This window comes from Arachis ipaensis, chromosome B03 (assembly GCF_000816755.2).
Source record: "Arachis ipaensis cultivar K30076 chromosome B03, Araip1.1, whole genome shotgun sequence".
Lineage (NCBI taxonomy): Eukaryota > Viridiplantae > Streptophyta > Magnoliopsida > Fabales > Fabaceae > Arachis > Arachis ipaensis.
The window spans coordinates 22,959,805-22,976,154 of record NC_029787.2 but is presented as its reverse complement, the minus strand read 5'-3'; positions in this window follow the sequence as shown (position 1 = coordinate 22,976,154).

Genomic DNA, 16,350 nt, shown 5'->3' with positions numbered 1-16,350 from the left:
AATTTTAACATTCATAAACAACAAATTCAAAAGACATATGCATTGTTCAAGCATTCATTCAGAAAATAAAAAGTAATGTCACCACATCAAAATAATTAAACTAGTTCAAGGATGAATTCGAAACCATGTACTTCTTGTTCTTTTATTTTTAGAACAGTTTTCATTTGAGAGAGGTGATGGAGTCATAGGACATTCATAGCTTTAAGACATAGACATTTAAACACTAATGATCATATAGTAAAGACACAAACATAAATAACCATGAAGCATAGTAAACGAAAAACAGGAAAATAAGAACAAGGAGATTAAGGAACGGGTCCACCTTAGTGAGGGTGGCGTCTTCCTCTTCTTGAAGAATCAATGGTGCTCTTGAGCTCCTCTATGTCTCTTCCTTGTCTTTGTTGCTCCTCCCTCATAGCTCTTGTTGAGGTCCATGAGTGGGCTCTCTTGATGTGCAGTCAAATGCTCTACTACTGAGCTATGAACCCTTGAGATGAATCTCTCCATCTCTCATGACTCGGAGGTGGAAGATTTTGCCTTCCCTTTCCTCTTTCTAGAGGTTTTTCCGGCCTTAGGTGCTATAAATGGTTATGAAAAAATAAAAATCAATGCTTTTACCACACCAAACTTAAAAGGTTTGCTCGTCCTCGAGCAAAAAGAGAAAGATGGGGGTAGATGGGGATCCTATGGGGTCCACAGATCCAGAGGGATCAAGGACTTAGCATCACTGCTCCAATTAGGCATGCAAAATGCCCTTATAGTGCATGTCTGGCGTTAAACACCAGCTTGCTGCTTGTTTCTGGCGTTTAACGCTAGCTTGATGCTTCTTTCTGGTGTTAAACGCCAGTTTGATGCTTCTTACTGGCGTTTAAATGCCAGTAAGTTCTTCCTCCAGGGTGAGCTGTTTTTAATGCTGTTTTCCATTCTCTTTTTGATTTTTCAATAATTTTTGTGACTCCACATGATCATCAACCTAAAAAAAATAAAATAACAATAGAAAATAAATAGATATAATTAAATAACATTGGGTTGCCTCCCAACAAGCGCTTCTTTAATGTCAATAGCTTGACAGTGAGTTCTCATGGAGCCTCACAGATGTTCAGAGCATTGTTGGGTCCTCCCAATACCAAACTTAGAGTTTGAATGTGAGGGTTCAACACCAAACTTAGAGTTTGACTGTGGGGGCTTTGGTTGACTCTGCAGTGAGAGAAGCTTTTCATGCTTCCTCTCCATGGTTATAGAAGGAGATCCTTGAGTTTTAAACACAAGATTGTCCTCATCCAGTTGAAGGACCAATTCTCCTCTGTCCACATCAATCACAGCTCTTGCTGTGGCTAGGAAGGGTCTTCCAAGGATGATGGATTCATCCTCATCCTTCCCAGTGTCTAGGATTATGAAATCAGCAGGGATGTAAAGGCTTTCAACCTTTACTAACACGTCCTCTACTTGTCCATAAGCCTATTTTTTTGAGTTGTCTGGCATCTCTAATGAGATTATGGCAGCTTGCACCTCAAAGATCCTAAGTTTCTCCATCACAGAGAGTGGCATTAAGTTTATTCCTGACCCCAGATCACACAGAGTCTTCTCAAAGGTCATGGTGCCTATGTTACAGGGAATTAGGAATTTACCAGGATCCTGTTTCTTTTGAGGTAATTTATGCCTATCCAATGCATTCAGTTCATTGGTGAGCAAGGGAGGTTCATCTTCCCAAGTCTCATTGCCAAATAATTTGGCATTCAGCTTCATGATTGTACCAAGGTATTTAGCAAATTGCTCTTCAGTAATGTCTTCATCCTCTTCAGAGGATGAATACTCATCAGAGCTCATGAAGGGCAAAAGGAGGTTCAATGGAATCTCTATGGTCTCTAGATGAGCCTCAGATTCCTTTGGTTCCTCAAAGGGAAACTCCTTATTGGTCACTGAGCGTCCCAGGAGGTCTTCCTCACTAGGATTCACGTCCTCTTTGGGTTCGGCCACACCAAGTAAGGTTATGGCCTTGCACTCTCTTTTTGGATTCTCTTCTGTATTGCCTGGAAGAGTACTAGGAGGAGTTTCAGTGACTCTTTTACTCAGTTGGCCCACTTGTGCCTCCAAATTTCTGATGGAGGACCTTGTTTCATTCATAAAACTTAGAGTGGCCTTAGATAGATCAGAGACTATATTTGCTAAGCTAGATAGACTCTGCTCAGAATTCTCTGTCTGTTGCTGAGTGGATGATAGAAAAGGCTTGCTATTGCTAAACCTGTTTCTTCCATCATTATTAAAGCCTTGTTGAGGCTTTTGTTGATCCTTCCATGAGAAATTTGGATGATTTCTCCATGAGGGATTATAGGTATTTCCATAGGGTTCTCCCATGTAATTCACCTCTGCTATTGCAGGGTTCTCAGGATCATAAGCTTCTTCTTCAGAAGATGCTTTTTGAGTACTGTTGGAAGCAGCTTGCATTTCATTGAGACTCTGAGAAATCATATTGACTTGCTGAGTCAATATTTCATTCTAAGCCAATATGGCATTCAGAGCATCAATCTCAAGAACTCCCTTCCTTTGAGGCGTCCCATTACTTATAGGATTCCTCTCAGAAGTGTACATGAACTGGTTATTATCAACCATATCAATGAGTTCCTGAGCTTTTGCAGGCATTTTCTTTAGGTGAATGGATCCACCTGCAGAATGGTCCAATGACATCTTTGATAACTCAGACAGATCATCATAGAATATATCCAGGATGGTCCATTCTGAAAGCATGTCAGAAAGACACTTTTTGGTCAGTTGCTTATATCTCTCCCAAGCTTCATAGAGGGATTCACCATCCTTCAGTCTGAAGTTTTGAACATCCACTCTAAGCTTACTAAGCTTTTGAGGAGGAAAGAACTTGGCTAAGAAAGCCGTGACCAGCTTATCCCAAGAGTTCAGGCTATCTTTAGGTTGAGAGTCCAATTATATTCTAGCTCTGTCTCTTACAAAAAATAGGAAAAGTATGAGCTTGCAGACCTTGGGATCAACCCCATTGGTCTTAACAGTATCACAGATCTGCAAGAATTCAGTTAAGAACTGAAAAGGATCTTCTGACGGAAGTCCATGAAACTTGCAGTTCTGTTGTATCAGAGAAACTAATTGAGGTTTAAACTCAAAATTGTTTGCTCCAATGGCAGGAATTGAGATGCTTCTTCCATGTAAGTTAGAATTTGGTGCAGTAAAGTCACCAAGCATCTTTCTTGTATTGTTATTATTTTCGGTCATGTCTCCTTCTTTTTCAAAATTTTCAGTCAGATTTTCTCTAGAGAGTTGTACTTTAGCTTCCCTTAGCTTCCTCTTCAGAGTCCTTTCAGGTTCAGGATCAGCTTCAACAATAATGTTCTTATCCTTGTTCCTGCTCATATGAAAAAGAAGAGAACACAAAAGAAAATATGGAATCCTCTATGTCACAGTATAGAGATTCCTTATGTAAGTATAAGAAGAGAAGAGTAGCAAAAAGAAAAGATAAGAATCCAAACACAGGGGAGAGGAGTGGGTTTGAATTTTTGAGTGAAAGAGGGGTGTTAATAGATAAATAAATAATTAGAAGGAGATGAGAGAGGGAAGAATTCGAAAATTAAACAAAATAAAATAAAAATGTTTTTGTTTTTATTTTGAAATTAAAGTTAAAATTCGAAAAATTTTAAAATGAAATGAAATTAAATTAAAATTTAAAATAATTAGTTAATTAAAAAGGAATTTTGAAAAAGAGGGAAGGGATTTTCGAAAATTAGAGAGAGAATTAGTTAGGTAGTTTTGAAAAAGATAAGAATCAAATAAAAAGTTAAGTGGTTAATTGAAAAAGATTTGAAAATCAAATTTTGAAAAGATAAGAAGTTAGAAAAGATTTTGAAATTGATTTTGAAAAAGATGTGATTGAAATTTATTTTGAAAAAGATTTAAAAAAGAAATTTAAAAAGATTTGATTTTGAAAATTAAAGTTGATTACTTGACTAACAAGAAACAAAAAGATATGATTTTAAAATTTAAAGATTGAACCTTTCTTACTAGGCAAGTAAGAAACTTAAAATTTTTGAATCAATCACATTAATTGTTGGCATTAATTTCGAAAATATGAAATAGAAATAAGAAAAAGATTTTGAAAATAAATTTTGAAAATTTCGAAATTATGAAAGAAAAATGAAAAAGATTTGATTTTTGAAAAAGATTTGAAAAAGATAAAATTTTTAAATTGAAAATTTGATTTGACTCATAAGAAACAACTAGATTTTAAAATTTTTTGAAAAAGTCAACTCAAATTTTCGAATTTCATGAGAAGAAAAAAGGAAAGATATTTTTTTGATTTTTTGATTTTTGAATTTTTAATGATGAAAGAGAAAAAAAACAACCAAAAGACTCAAAACATGAAAATTATGAATCAAAACACAAGATGCATGCAAGAACACTTTGAATGTCAAGATGAACACCAAGAACACTTTGAATGTCAAGATGAACATCAAGAACACATTTTTGAAAATTTTTAAGAAAAGAAAAACATGCAAGACACCAAACTTAGAAATTTTCAATAATTAGACACTAACAAATTAAAAATGCATATGAAAAACAAGAAAAGACACAAAACATAAAAATGCAAAGATCAAACAAAGCAATTCATCAAGAACAACTTGAAGATCATGAAGAATATATGCATGAGTTTTTGAAAATTAAAGAAAATTATAAAAAAACATGCAATTGACACCAAACTTAAAAATTGACACTAGACTCAAACAAGAAACATCAAATTATCTTTGATTTTATGATTTTATTAATTTTTTTTGTATATTTTTCGAAAATTAATTGAAAAAAGAAAAATAAGGATTTCAAAATTTTTAATAGGAATTCCAGGAATCTTGAAATGTTAGTCTAAAGCTTCAGTCCATGAATTAGACATGGCTTACTAGCCAGCCAAGCTTTCAGTGAAATCTCCGGTTCAAAACACTAGACATGGCCAATGGCCAGCCAAGCTTTAGCAGATACAAATCAGACATACAACAGCTGATACTTCATTCAACTTGCTTCTGTGCTGATGAGTGGAAGCCTTGGTCCAAAAGAATTAGACATGGCTTTACAGCCAGCCAGGCTTCAACATGTTTCATAAAACTCTAGAATTCCTTCTTAAAAATTCTGAAGCCATAGAATAATTTCTTTTTTATTTTTTTATTATTTTTTTTTGAAAATTTTTTTTCGAAAATAAAAAGAGTAAAAACAAAAAAACCTAGAATTAAAATAAAATTACCTAATCTGAGCAACAAGATGAACCGTCAGTTGTCCAAACTCGAACAATCCCCGGCAACGGCGCCAAAAACTTGGTGCACGAAATTGTGATCCTTAACAATGGCGCCAAAAACTTGGTGCTCGGAACGTAATTCACACACTTTGTCACAACTTCGCACAACTAACCACCAAGTGCACTGGGTCGTCCAAGTAATAAACCTTACGTGAGTAAGGGTCGATCCCACGGAAATTGTCAGCTTGAAGCAAGCTATGGTCACCTTGTAAATCTCAGTCAGGCGGATTCAAATGGTTATGGTGAATTGATAATAAAAATATAAATAAAATATAGGATAGAGGTACTTATGTAATTCATTGGTGAGAATTTTAGATAAGCGTATGGAGATGCTTTGTTCCTTCTGATTCTCTGCTTTCCTATTGTCTTCATCCAATCCTTCATACTCCTTTCCATGGCAAGCGTTATGTAGGGCATCACCGTCGTCAATGGCTACATCCCAACCTCTCAGTGAAAATGGTCCAAAATGCGCTGTCACAGCACGGCTATTCATCTGTCGGTTCTCGATCATACTGGAATAGGATTTTCATAGGTGAGAATGATGATGAGTGTCACGGATCATCACCTTCCTCAAGTTGAAGAACAAGTGTATATCTTAGATAAGAAATAGGCTTGAATTGAATAGAAAAATAGTAGTACTTTACATTAATTCATGAGGAACAGCAGAGCTCCACACCTTAATCTATGGTATGTAGAAACTCTACCGTTGAAAATACATAAGTGATAATGGTCCAGACATGGCCGAATGGCCAGCCTCCCTAAATGACATATGAATTCGAAAATAGGGAAAAAAGGAACTTTGAATACAATAGTAAAAAGTTCTATTTATGCTAAACTAGTTACTAGGGTTTACAGAAATGAGTAAATAATGTAGAAATCCACTTCCGGGCCCACTTGGTGTGTGCTTGGGCTGAGCATTGAAGCTTTCACATGTAGAGGTCTTCTTTGGAGTTAAACGCCAGTTTGTAACCTGTTTCTGGCGTTTAACTCTGCTTTGCAACCTGTTTCTGGCGTTTAACTCCAGAATAGGACAAAGAGCTGGCGTTGAACGCCAGTTTGTGTCATCTAAACTTAGACAAAGTATGGACTATTATATATTTCTGGAAAGCCCTGGATGTCTACTTTCCAACGCATTTGAGAGCGCGCCATTTGGACTTCTGTAGCTCCAGAAAATCCACTTTGAGTGCAGGAAGGTCAGAATCCAACAACATCTGCAGTCCTTCTTCAACCTCTGAATCTGATTTTTGCTCAAGTCCCTCAATTTCAGCCAGAAAATACATGAAATAACAGAAAAACACACAAACTCATAGTAAAGTTCAGAAATATGATTTTTATTTAAAAACTAATAAAAATATATTAAAAACTAACGAAATCATACTAAAAACTATGTAAAAACAATGCCAAAAAGCGTATAAATTATCCGCTCATCAACGCCCATTTAAAACCTCATTCTTTAGCTTGGAGGTACTATAACATCCCAATTAGCTCAGGCTTTTTTGTGTCACTTCAACAACCAAAATGGGCACTAAAACAAGCTTGTTTTTATTAGCTATGTTGATTGCTTTGTCACTTTCTAGTGTTGGAATGGTTCAAGACAGCAGCAGAAAACTTCTGGCACCAACATTTCCTAATTTTGGCAGCTATGATTTTCCTCCATTTCCACCGGTGACTGACTGGCCTGAGTACAAATTCATCATGAATAAATAACCTCAGAAAATCAAAAACCAAAATCATGAAGCAGCAAAGAAACTCATCATGAATAAATAACCTCAGAAAATCAAACATGAACAGATAACAAATCATGAATCCAGATAACAAATCATGAACACAGAATTTTTTTGATAACCTCAAACAGAATTTTTCTGATAACCTCATCATGAATCCAGATAACAAATCATGAACAGATAACAAATCATGAATCCAGATAACAAAACATGAACAGATAACAAATCATGAATCCAGATAACAAATCATGAACACAGATAACAAATCATGAACAGATAACAAATAAATCAAAATCGCAAACAAATAAATCATAAAATCAAGCACAGAAAATCAGAAGGCAGCGAAGAGGAATAACAGAATAAGAACAGAGTATTACCAGCGGCGAGCAACGGCGACGAAAGAGGAGGCAGGCTCGGCGACGACGAACGAGGAGGGGAGCTCGGCGAGGAAACAGGATGCCGAGGTAGTTGCGGGATGCGGTGGCGATGGCGGTGGGCTGCTCAAGTGGTGGTGGTGGCTATGCGACTGCAAAGAGGGGTTGCTCCATCGTGGGTGATTTCTCTTCTGGCTTCTGGAGTTCTTGGTGATTGATTTCTGAGATTAGGGCTTCGTTTAGGTTTTGTCATTTAGGCGTTTAGGTTTTGTCGTTTAGGCATTTAGCCTTTCTTTTTTTTTTAACCTCCAAAACGACGCCATTTAACACTTTAAGTTTCAAACCAAAAATCGCAAAAAAACTGGACGGTTCACCGGTTAACTGCCGGTTCGACCAGTTTTTTCACCGGTTTTTTGCCAGGCGGTTTCTGACTTTACCTGGATCGGCTAGGTGATCGGTTTCCGGTTAATCCAGTTGAACCGACCGGTCTGGTTTGGTTTTCAGAACCATGATATTTTGTGATGTAAATTGTTGAGATTTGTGTTTACAAGTAGAATTGGGTGTATGAAATGGGTGATTTTATGTGTTGCTAAGTTATGGAATGAATAAAAGGTGTATGAATATGATTTAGGTACATTAGGACTATTTTGAATGTGGAATAAGTGATTTTGGATTGAGAGTTTGGTAAAATTAAGGTTTAGAGATTTTTGGTAAAAATAGATTTTTGGTGAGCTTTGATGGATCATATCTTGAGATACGGTTTTTGAAACTGAATGATTTTTATATCAAATTAAAGGTAATTTAAAGAGCTTTAAAACGGTATAGATTTCGTAGAAATAAGAATTTTGTAGAAAAAGATATGATCGTTGGAAGTTAGTATCAAAAATCTTAATTCTGTGATATTACAGAATTTGTGATTTCTGGTTTGTGTACGCACGCACACTCCTGTGCACGTGTTCTGAACAGTAGTTATATTTTGACTTGTGTGTGCGCACATCCTTGTGTGCACCGACACCCTGTGAATTTTTGAAAATGTCCGTATGCACACACTGGTGCACACGCACACACAAGGAGATGCCTACTGTTGGGAGCGCTAGCACGTTCTGGCGCGCACACACACCCTACGAAATTTGCAAGTTGTGCATACCACAACATCGTGTACACGTGCACGCTGGGAAGTGTCTTCTGTTGGGGGGCGTTCACACATTTTTGTGCGTGCACTTAACAAGGAAAATTTTACCTTCTGTGCGTACGCACACCTCTATGCGTACGCACACTTTGAGAAACTTTTCAATGAGGTGTACACATAACCCTATGCGTACGCACACTGCCCTGCTTTCTTAATAAAATCTTGTTTTTAACTGTTTTACCTTCCCGACAAGCTTGTGAACTTCCGTAAAGCTTATCTAGGGTGTCCTAACTTGTTTTTAGGCTTTGAAACATAGAGAATACCATAAGTAGGTTAACTAGACAATTTCAGGTAAAAAGTTTAGAAGATGAGGACCTAGGATTCTGGAGCACTGAGGATGGATTATTAGAGTGAGATGGAGGAATACTGTAATGACGACTGAAATGATGAATTTGTGAATTTCGGGTTGATGATGTTGAGACGAGTCTAGGACTCGGAGTGGACTGAGTACTAAAAATGATTTCTAAAAAAACCACTGAGATCTTGTTTTATACTGAGATATTGTTTTATACTGAGATTATTGAGACGTTATGCGCCTGGTAAGGACGGTGGTTAATCCCGCTTACGTTGAGATGTGAGGTATGTGGCAGAGTATCCCATTCGCATCCTTTCGATTCACAAGAAGTGTGCAAGCACTATATCCTGGACTGTGTGCCGGACACGATATCTCAGGGGGTTCCATTTATTCGTGACCAAAAGGCGACATCTCCATGGAGATATGTCGAGTTGGTAGTTGAACCGACAATGTGATATCACAGCCAAATAGGACAGGCATTCATCATGTGCATCTTCTATCTGTTTGTTTGCTTTGCCAACTTGAATTCCTGCCAATTGTATAACATGATTATTTGCTTTTTGAATTTCCTGATATACATGCTATACTTGTGCTTTACTTGCATTGTTATTACTTGTCAGGAGGTTCGGAAGGCGGTGGCAATGGGATCGCATGGTGGTTAGGCTGGCAAAGGCTGTGGGACAGCGGTATATTCGTTACTTTAGAAATCCCTTAAGATAGAATACCCCATTTCATTATGGTTTTAATTTTACTTATGTTTTAAGCTTGAATCTTACGATTGATATGAAACTCTAGGATTGCCTCTGGCATCCCAGGGTCTTATATCTTACACTACTGGGCACTGTTACCATACTGAGATCCTCCGGTTCTCATTCCATACTTTGTTGTTGTTTTTCAGATGCAGGTCGCAACCCACCTCGGTGAGTTTCTTGATGGTGACAAAGCGGAGGACGTTTATCATGTTTTGGAGTCTTTTGGTTATTTTGATTTAGTTCTCTCACTTTTGTATTTATATTCATCTTAGAGGCTTACTTTGAGAGAGATATTTTGTATATGCTATTTTAACTTTCAAAACTCTGTATGTCTATATATACTAGTCGGCTTAATCTCCGCGGGCTGCGGCTAGTATCTTATGATTATTATACTCGTATATTTTGTTATCTTATATCTATATCTTGTTCATTAAGTTTGTAGCTTCATGTGAACACTTTGCGCTTTTGAAACTCTGTTTTTAAGCTTATTTTTTCATCGGGCTTCTAGAATTATTATTTCCTTATATATATATATATATATATATATATATATATATTTCTTATGATTATTATTTTATTGTATAAGCCTTAGACTTGTCGTAACTTTTGATTAACCTTTGCTTTACAGCATGAGGTAAGGCTTAGGGTAATTAGGATGTTACAGATTTCATGGATTAATACATTAGCTTTTCTACCTGTGATTTATGTATTGATTTCTTCTTAAGAAAAGGTTTTCGTTCTTCATTCTAAAGGGTTTGAATGTGTTGGGAAACAATTCTTCTCTGACTTGAATTCTCTTAACCTCTTGGAAAGGTTAATTAATTGAATTAAGCTTGAAAACCAATTCTCACAACTCTTAAGTTTTGAAACTAGACTTGATAAGTGACATAAAATCAACTAGGGGAGATTCTTATGAATCATGTGGCTTATGAATCAATAAATGTGCTTAACTATGTTCTTAAATAATTAACTAAGGAACTAGCAATTAATTAGGTTAAAGATGAATTGAATCACCAAGGGATTGGGGTTTGATTACTAATGATTTGCCATAGAAGTATCTTACATGATCAAGGTGGAAAGTGAAAAGTATTGATTCGTAAGTGTTAACATCTCTAAAACCTTAACTTTTTTAATCATATTCTTTTTCAATTCTCATTGTTTGCTTCTGTTTCATTGCTGCTTATGTTAAAGATTTTCAAAACACTAATTCTGATTGTCTGACTAGATTAATCGATTGACTATTGCTTGCTTAATCTATTAATTCTCATGAGATCGACACTCACTCACCGTGAGTTATTATTTGGTACGATCCGGTGCACTTGCCGGTGTTTTGTGGTTTGTAAAATTCGCATCAAGTTTTTGGCACCATTGTCGGGGACTAATCTTGGTTAACAAACTACCAATCAATTGATTACCTAGATTAGACTTTTTTAGCTTTTAATTATTTACTGTTTTTATTTTACCCCTCGAGAATTCCCTTCGTCACTGTGAAGCGAGTTTCAATTTGATTTTCTTGTTGGTTTTGTATATGCAGAACAATAGGGATAAAGAACATCTTTAATACCATCCTGAGATTGAAAAAACTCTTTGGAAACAAAGAAAACAAGCTAAAAATCAAAGAGTTAAAGAAGAAATTAAAGACGCAGTGGAAGAAGAGCTTGAATTCATCATGGTAGAGAATGCAAATCACAATGCTAATGCTCCTCAACCTAGGAGGACCCTTGGATATTTCATTACTCCTAATCCAGGGAGTTGTGGAAGTAGCATTGTGACACCTATTGTTATAAGATTCCAGATTTTTAAAAATTAAATAATAAATTTAGTTATAATTTATTATATTTAATTAAGATGATATTTTTAAGAGATTTTATATATAAATTAAGCAATTTCTTATTCATGAATTAAATTTTTAGTAATTGAATAATAATAAGGATTTTATATGCTTTACGTTGAATAATTAGATTTTTAACTTTATTTTATGATTATAAAACAAATTGATTTTTATTTTCTCTAATAATTGAATTAAAGTATTTATTTGAAAATAAATTTTAAGTTGATAATTAAATAGTACTTTTATACATTTATTATTGAATTAAGAGGAGGAGGAGATGAAGGGAGCGTCACCGGCAAAAGGGAAGGTCACCGCTGGCGCCGAATCGTCGAGCTATCACACGCGTTGCCACCATGCCTCATTGCTGTCGCCCTATCACCGCCATGCAATCATCATCGAGTTCGAGGTGGGGAGGAGGAGCGCGAGTTAGAGGAGCAGTCGCCGACGTCCCACACCGTCGCGTCTCACTAGGCCGTCGCCGTCTATCGCTTTCAGTGCCGCCGTGAAGTCAGGAACACCAGGGGAGTAGGGGACGTCGTGATGGTCACCGTGACTGCCAGAGCTTCCTCCGCCGCCGCTGCTTGCCGTTCTGTGCTGATGTGCCGCCGTTGCCACTGTTGGGGTTGCCAGGAAGAGGAACTCGAATAGGGGAGAGAGAGAACATGAAGGGTTGCCACCATTCTAGTCACCAGATATGGCGCTGGTGTTGCCAAAACCATTACCGGAGCTGCCGCTACTTGGATCAATTATTTTTTCTTAGTTGCGGTAAGTATTTTCGTTCCGAAAATTCCTTTAGTCACTGTTCTATTATCTTACATTGAGGTTTTGTGGCGTTAATTGCTATAAGATTAAGTTTCGGTTATTATATGTTGCGATTAGAGTTGTTGTGGTTGCTGCGAAAGTGGTTTGGAGTTGAGGTTGCGGCTGCCGCTACTGCGGGCCGAAAGAAAACAGAGTTTTGTCACGTAGTTGAGTCGTGATCGAGGTAGGGATTGTTCTAAAAATTTATTTTATATTATAGAATTGTTATAAATAGATATTAATGTGAAAAACATATTTCTGTGATTATGTTTATTTTATGGATGTGGTTGTTTACTGTATTGAATTAATAATTGCTTGAGTGGTGTGTGATTGTTGATAAGAAATTGATTTGAAAATTTATTTGGTTAAATATTATTTAAAGTGGATTTTTTTTTGGGGTTAATTTGATAATGAAAATGAATCGGCATTAGAAATGATTTGAGATATGATAATGATTTGATTTTGAAAGCAGGTTAATTTTGAATTGGTTTGATTTTGAATATGATTTGATATTAGAATTGGTTGAATTTTAGAAAATGATTTGAGATTTGGAAATAGTTTGGTTGGGACCCTTGAAGGATGGCAAAAGCCCGAATTTTAGAGGGAATGCTACCGAAATTTCTATAAAAATTGAAAGTTTCATTTGAAGTGGTTTTTTAGAAAGATTTAGATTTTTAAGGATTTTATAATTTAATTTTTGGAGTTATTAAGAAAAAGGTTACGTTTTGAGTTGGATTTATTTAGAGAAGAGTGAATTATATTTTGAATTTGAATTATTGAGGAAATTAACGAGAAGTATGCTGAGAATGAATGTGAGAATGAGGAATGATGATAATTAATTTTGAATGAAGGATTGATTTTAAAGTATGATTTTTTTTAATTGTTGAATGATATTGAGAATGAACGTAATTGAGATACCTGGGTAGTAGTAAAGATTGTGGTTCGTTCTACTTGCTCCAGGTCAGTGATTGAGATACATGGGCAGTAGCAAGGATTGTGGTTCATCCCCCTTGCTCCAGGTCGGTGATTGTGATATTTGTGTAGTAGCAGCAGTAGTGGATTATTCCACTTGCTCCAGGTTGAGTATTTAAACACCCGTCTGGGTAGTAGCAGCAGTAGTGGTACTTGCTCTGGGTTAAGCGGGTAGTAGTAAGGGGGTTGTGGCTCAGACCCACTTGCTCCGCAATGGGTGTTTCTATCCAAGGTTAACTACCAGGACATGTCGGGTTTAGTTATATAACCGACAGATGATATCATCAGCCATAAGACAAGCATGCATCATGTGCATCTGTATGCCTTGTTTGAGTTTGAATTTGATTTGGTTTGCCTAATTGCTTAACTGTTATTAACTGCTATCTATACGTGTACTTTCTTTGTCTGTTTTATCTGTGTTTACTCTGGTGTGGTACTTTTGAGATTGAGTTTTGGTGCTGAATTGATGATAAGTGCTGATTGATTGCGTGATTGGGCATGAGGTCGTGATTGGTTTCTGATTGAGGTTTAGTCAAGTATGAAAAATCAAGCTGGTTCAGCATAGACTTAATGAACCTATGCTTGGAACAGGTTGGTCATTCATACAGTTTAGGAAACTTTTAAGATTTTTTTATACGAAAAGAAAGGTTTTGGATTTGAATAGTTAACTGATTTCTTTTAAAAAGGTTTTGAATTATTGGATGGTTAAACCGTGAGTTTTCAAAAGATTCATAAGACAACGATAATCACTGAGCTTGAAAACAGTTTTCTTATTAAATATCTTCTTACGACAATTCTAAAACTCCGTGGTGAGACCGTGTGGTTAGGTTCTCACCCCTTATAGCTTTACCTTTTCAGGTATCGGATGAAGGAGCATTATGAAGAGTTTTATTGCATTTTGGTTTATACGATGTTGTTGTTTTAGTTAGATAATTATTCTTCCCTCACCTTTGTTATTATAATATTGTAAGAGGGATAGGAGTTGTATGTTTTATATGTACATTATTTTTATAAGCTACTTATATAAGAAGTTTTGTATATATGAATATGCTTGTTTGTTTTCAAGATAAAGTATTTTTCCATTTTTTCAAAAAAAAAAAATAGCGATATGGTTTCAAGTCAAAGGCTGCTATTTTATTATTAAGTATATGAAATCGTCGTAATACTTCTTGCTATCAGAGTGGCGTAGGTGAAAGCGTGACATTCTGATAGTGAGGGTGTTACAACTGTCAATGCCAACAACTTTGAATTGAAGCCCCAGCTTGTCATACTACTGCAACAAAATTGTTAATTCAGTAGGAGCTCGTAGGAAGATCCGAATTTGTTTATCTCTAACTTCTTGCAAATTTATGACATTGTTAAGACAAATGACGTCCCAGCTGAGGTTTATCGATTGTTGCTCTTTCTTTTTGCTGTAAGAGATCGGGCGCAGCAATGGCTGGATAATCAGCGCAAGGAGAGTATAGCCACATGGGAGGACTTGGTCACTAAGTTCCTAAATAATTTTTTTTTTGCCTCTGAGGTTGACTAAGCTCAAAATCGATATTCAGACTTTCAGATAGCATGAAGGATAGTCCCTTTATGAGACTTGGGAGAGGTACAAAGAGATGCTCAGAAAGTGCCCTCCGAACATGTTTGCTGACTAAGTCTATCTTCAGATATTTTATGACAGGATCACCCCCACCTCACGGGTTTCATTAGATAATTCGGCTGGAGGATCCTTGCATATGAAGAAGACCACTGATAAAGCATTGGAATTGATTGAAATGGTGGCCAACAATTAGTACCTCTAATCCTTTGAAAGATCAATGAAAAAATGAGTTATGAAATTAGATGTCTTGGACACGTTGTTGGCTCAGAATAAAATCATGTCACAATAAATTAATGCAATTACTCAACAATTAGGAGGCATGCAAGTTTCAGTGAGCACCCAAAGGAATTCCTATGACATGAGTAGTGGACTACATCAAAGTGAAGGTTTGGAGTATGGACATTCTTCTTTGGAGCAAGTATATTATATAGATAACCCTCCAAAACCACCTCACAATGATCCCTTCTCCTAAACCTATAATCTTGGATGAAAAAAAATCCAAATTTTAGGTGAAAAAATCAAGGTCAGAAGTCCCATAATTTTAATAACAACCATCCACAAAACCACTTCCAACCTCAACATAATTCCTTCAACTTCATCATCAACAACAACCACCCCTCACTTAACCATCTCAAAACTTTCAAAGACGTTCTTCTCTTGAATTGACCATGGAAAAACTCTCCCAGAGTACACTCATATTCATGCAAGAAATTAGGTAGCGTTTGTTTTCGGGGGCAGGACACGGAGACATGGACAACACTTGTTTAAAAAGTGTTTGGAAGCAGAGACATGAACAGTGGACATGTTGTCTCCGAGACAGTTTTTTATACTTTTGTGTCCACTCTTTCACGAAGGACAATGATGGACACGGGATTTGGAAGAGTGGACAAGGACAATTTTATAAATTTTGTTTTCCTTTTTTTCCACTACTACCCCTTCTTATTTTTCCTATTGCGTTGTTCAGAGATACTTTTTTCTTCCTGTTCTTCCTCTATCTCTTTCTTTTCCAGGTACTCTCTCCTTTCTGTAGAATTTTTTATTGGGGGTAGATAATTCTTTTTTTTTTTTTATCGTTTTACTTCAATACCATTTTAATCTTATATTATATTATTTGATTTGTAATAAAAATAATAACAAAAATAATTAATCTTAAAACTTTTGAAAGATAAATATTAGCAAAAGTAAAATTGATCTTTTAAAATGCTAAAAAATAATTTATAAATTGTAATTGATTTTATATAATTTAAAGAAAAATCAGTTTTTTATAAAGAAAAATCAGTTTTTAGATAAAAAAATTAGTTTTTTTTAAATAAAAATAAATTTTTATATGCATAAACTAATTATTTTTTCATGTAAAAATGGATTTTTTTTAAAATTAATTTTTTATTTAAAATTAATTTGGCTTATTAACTTAAACAAAATTTTTTATTAATCAAACTCAAATTTATTTTTTTTTGTTAATCTTAACCATATGTATTCCTACATATTAATAATAAATTTTAAAATAAAATAATTATAT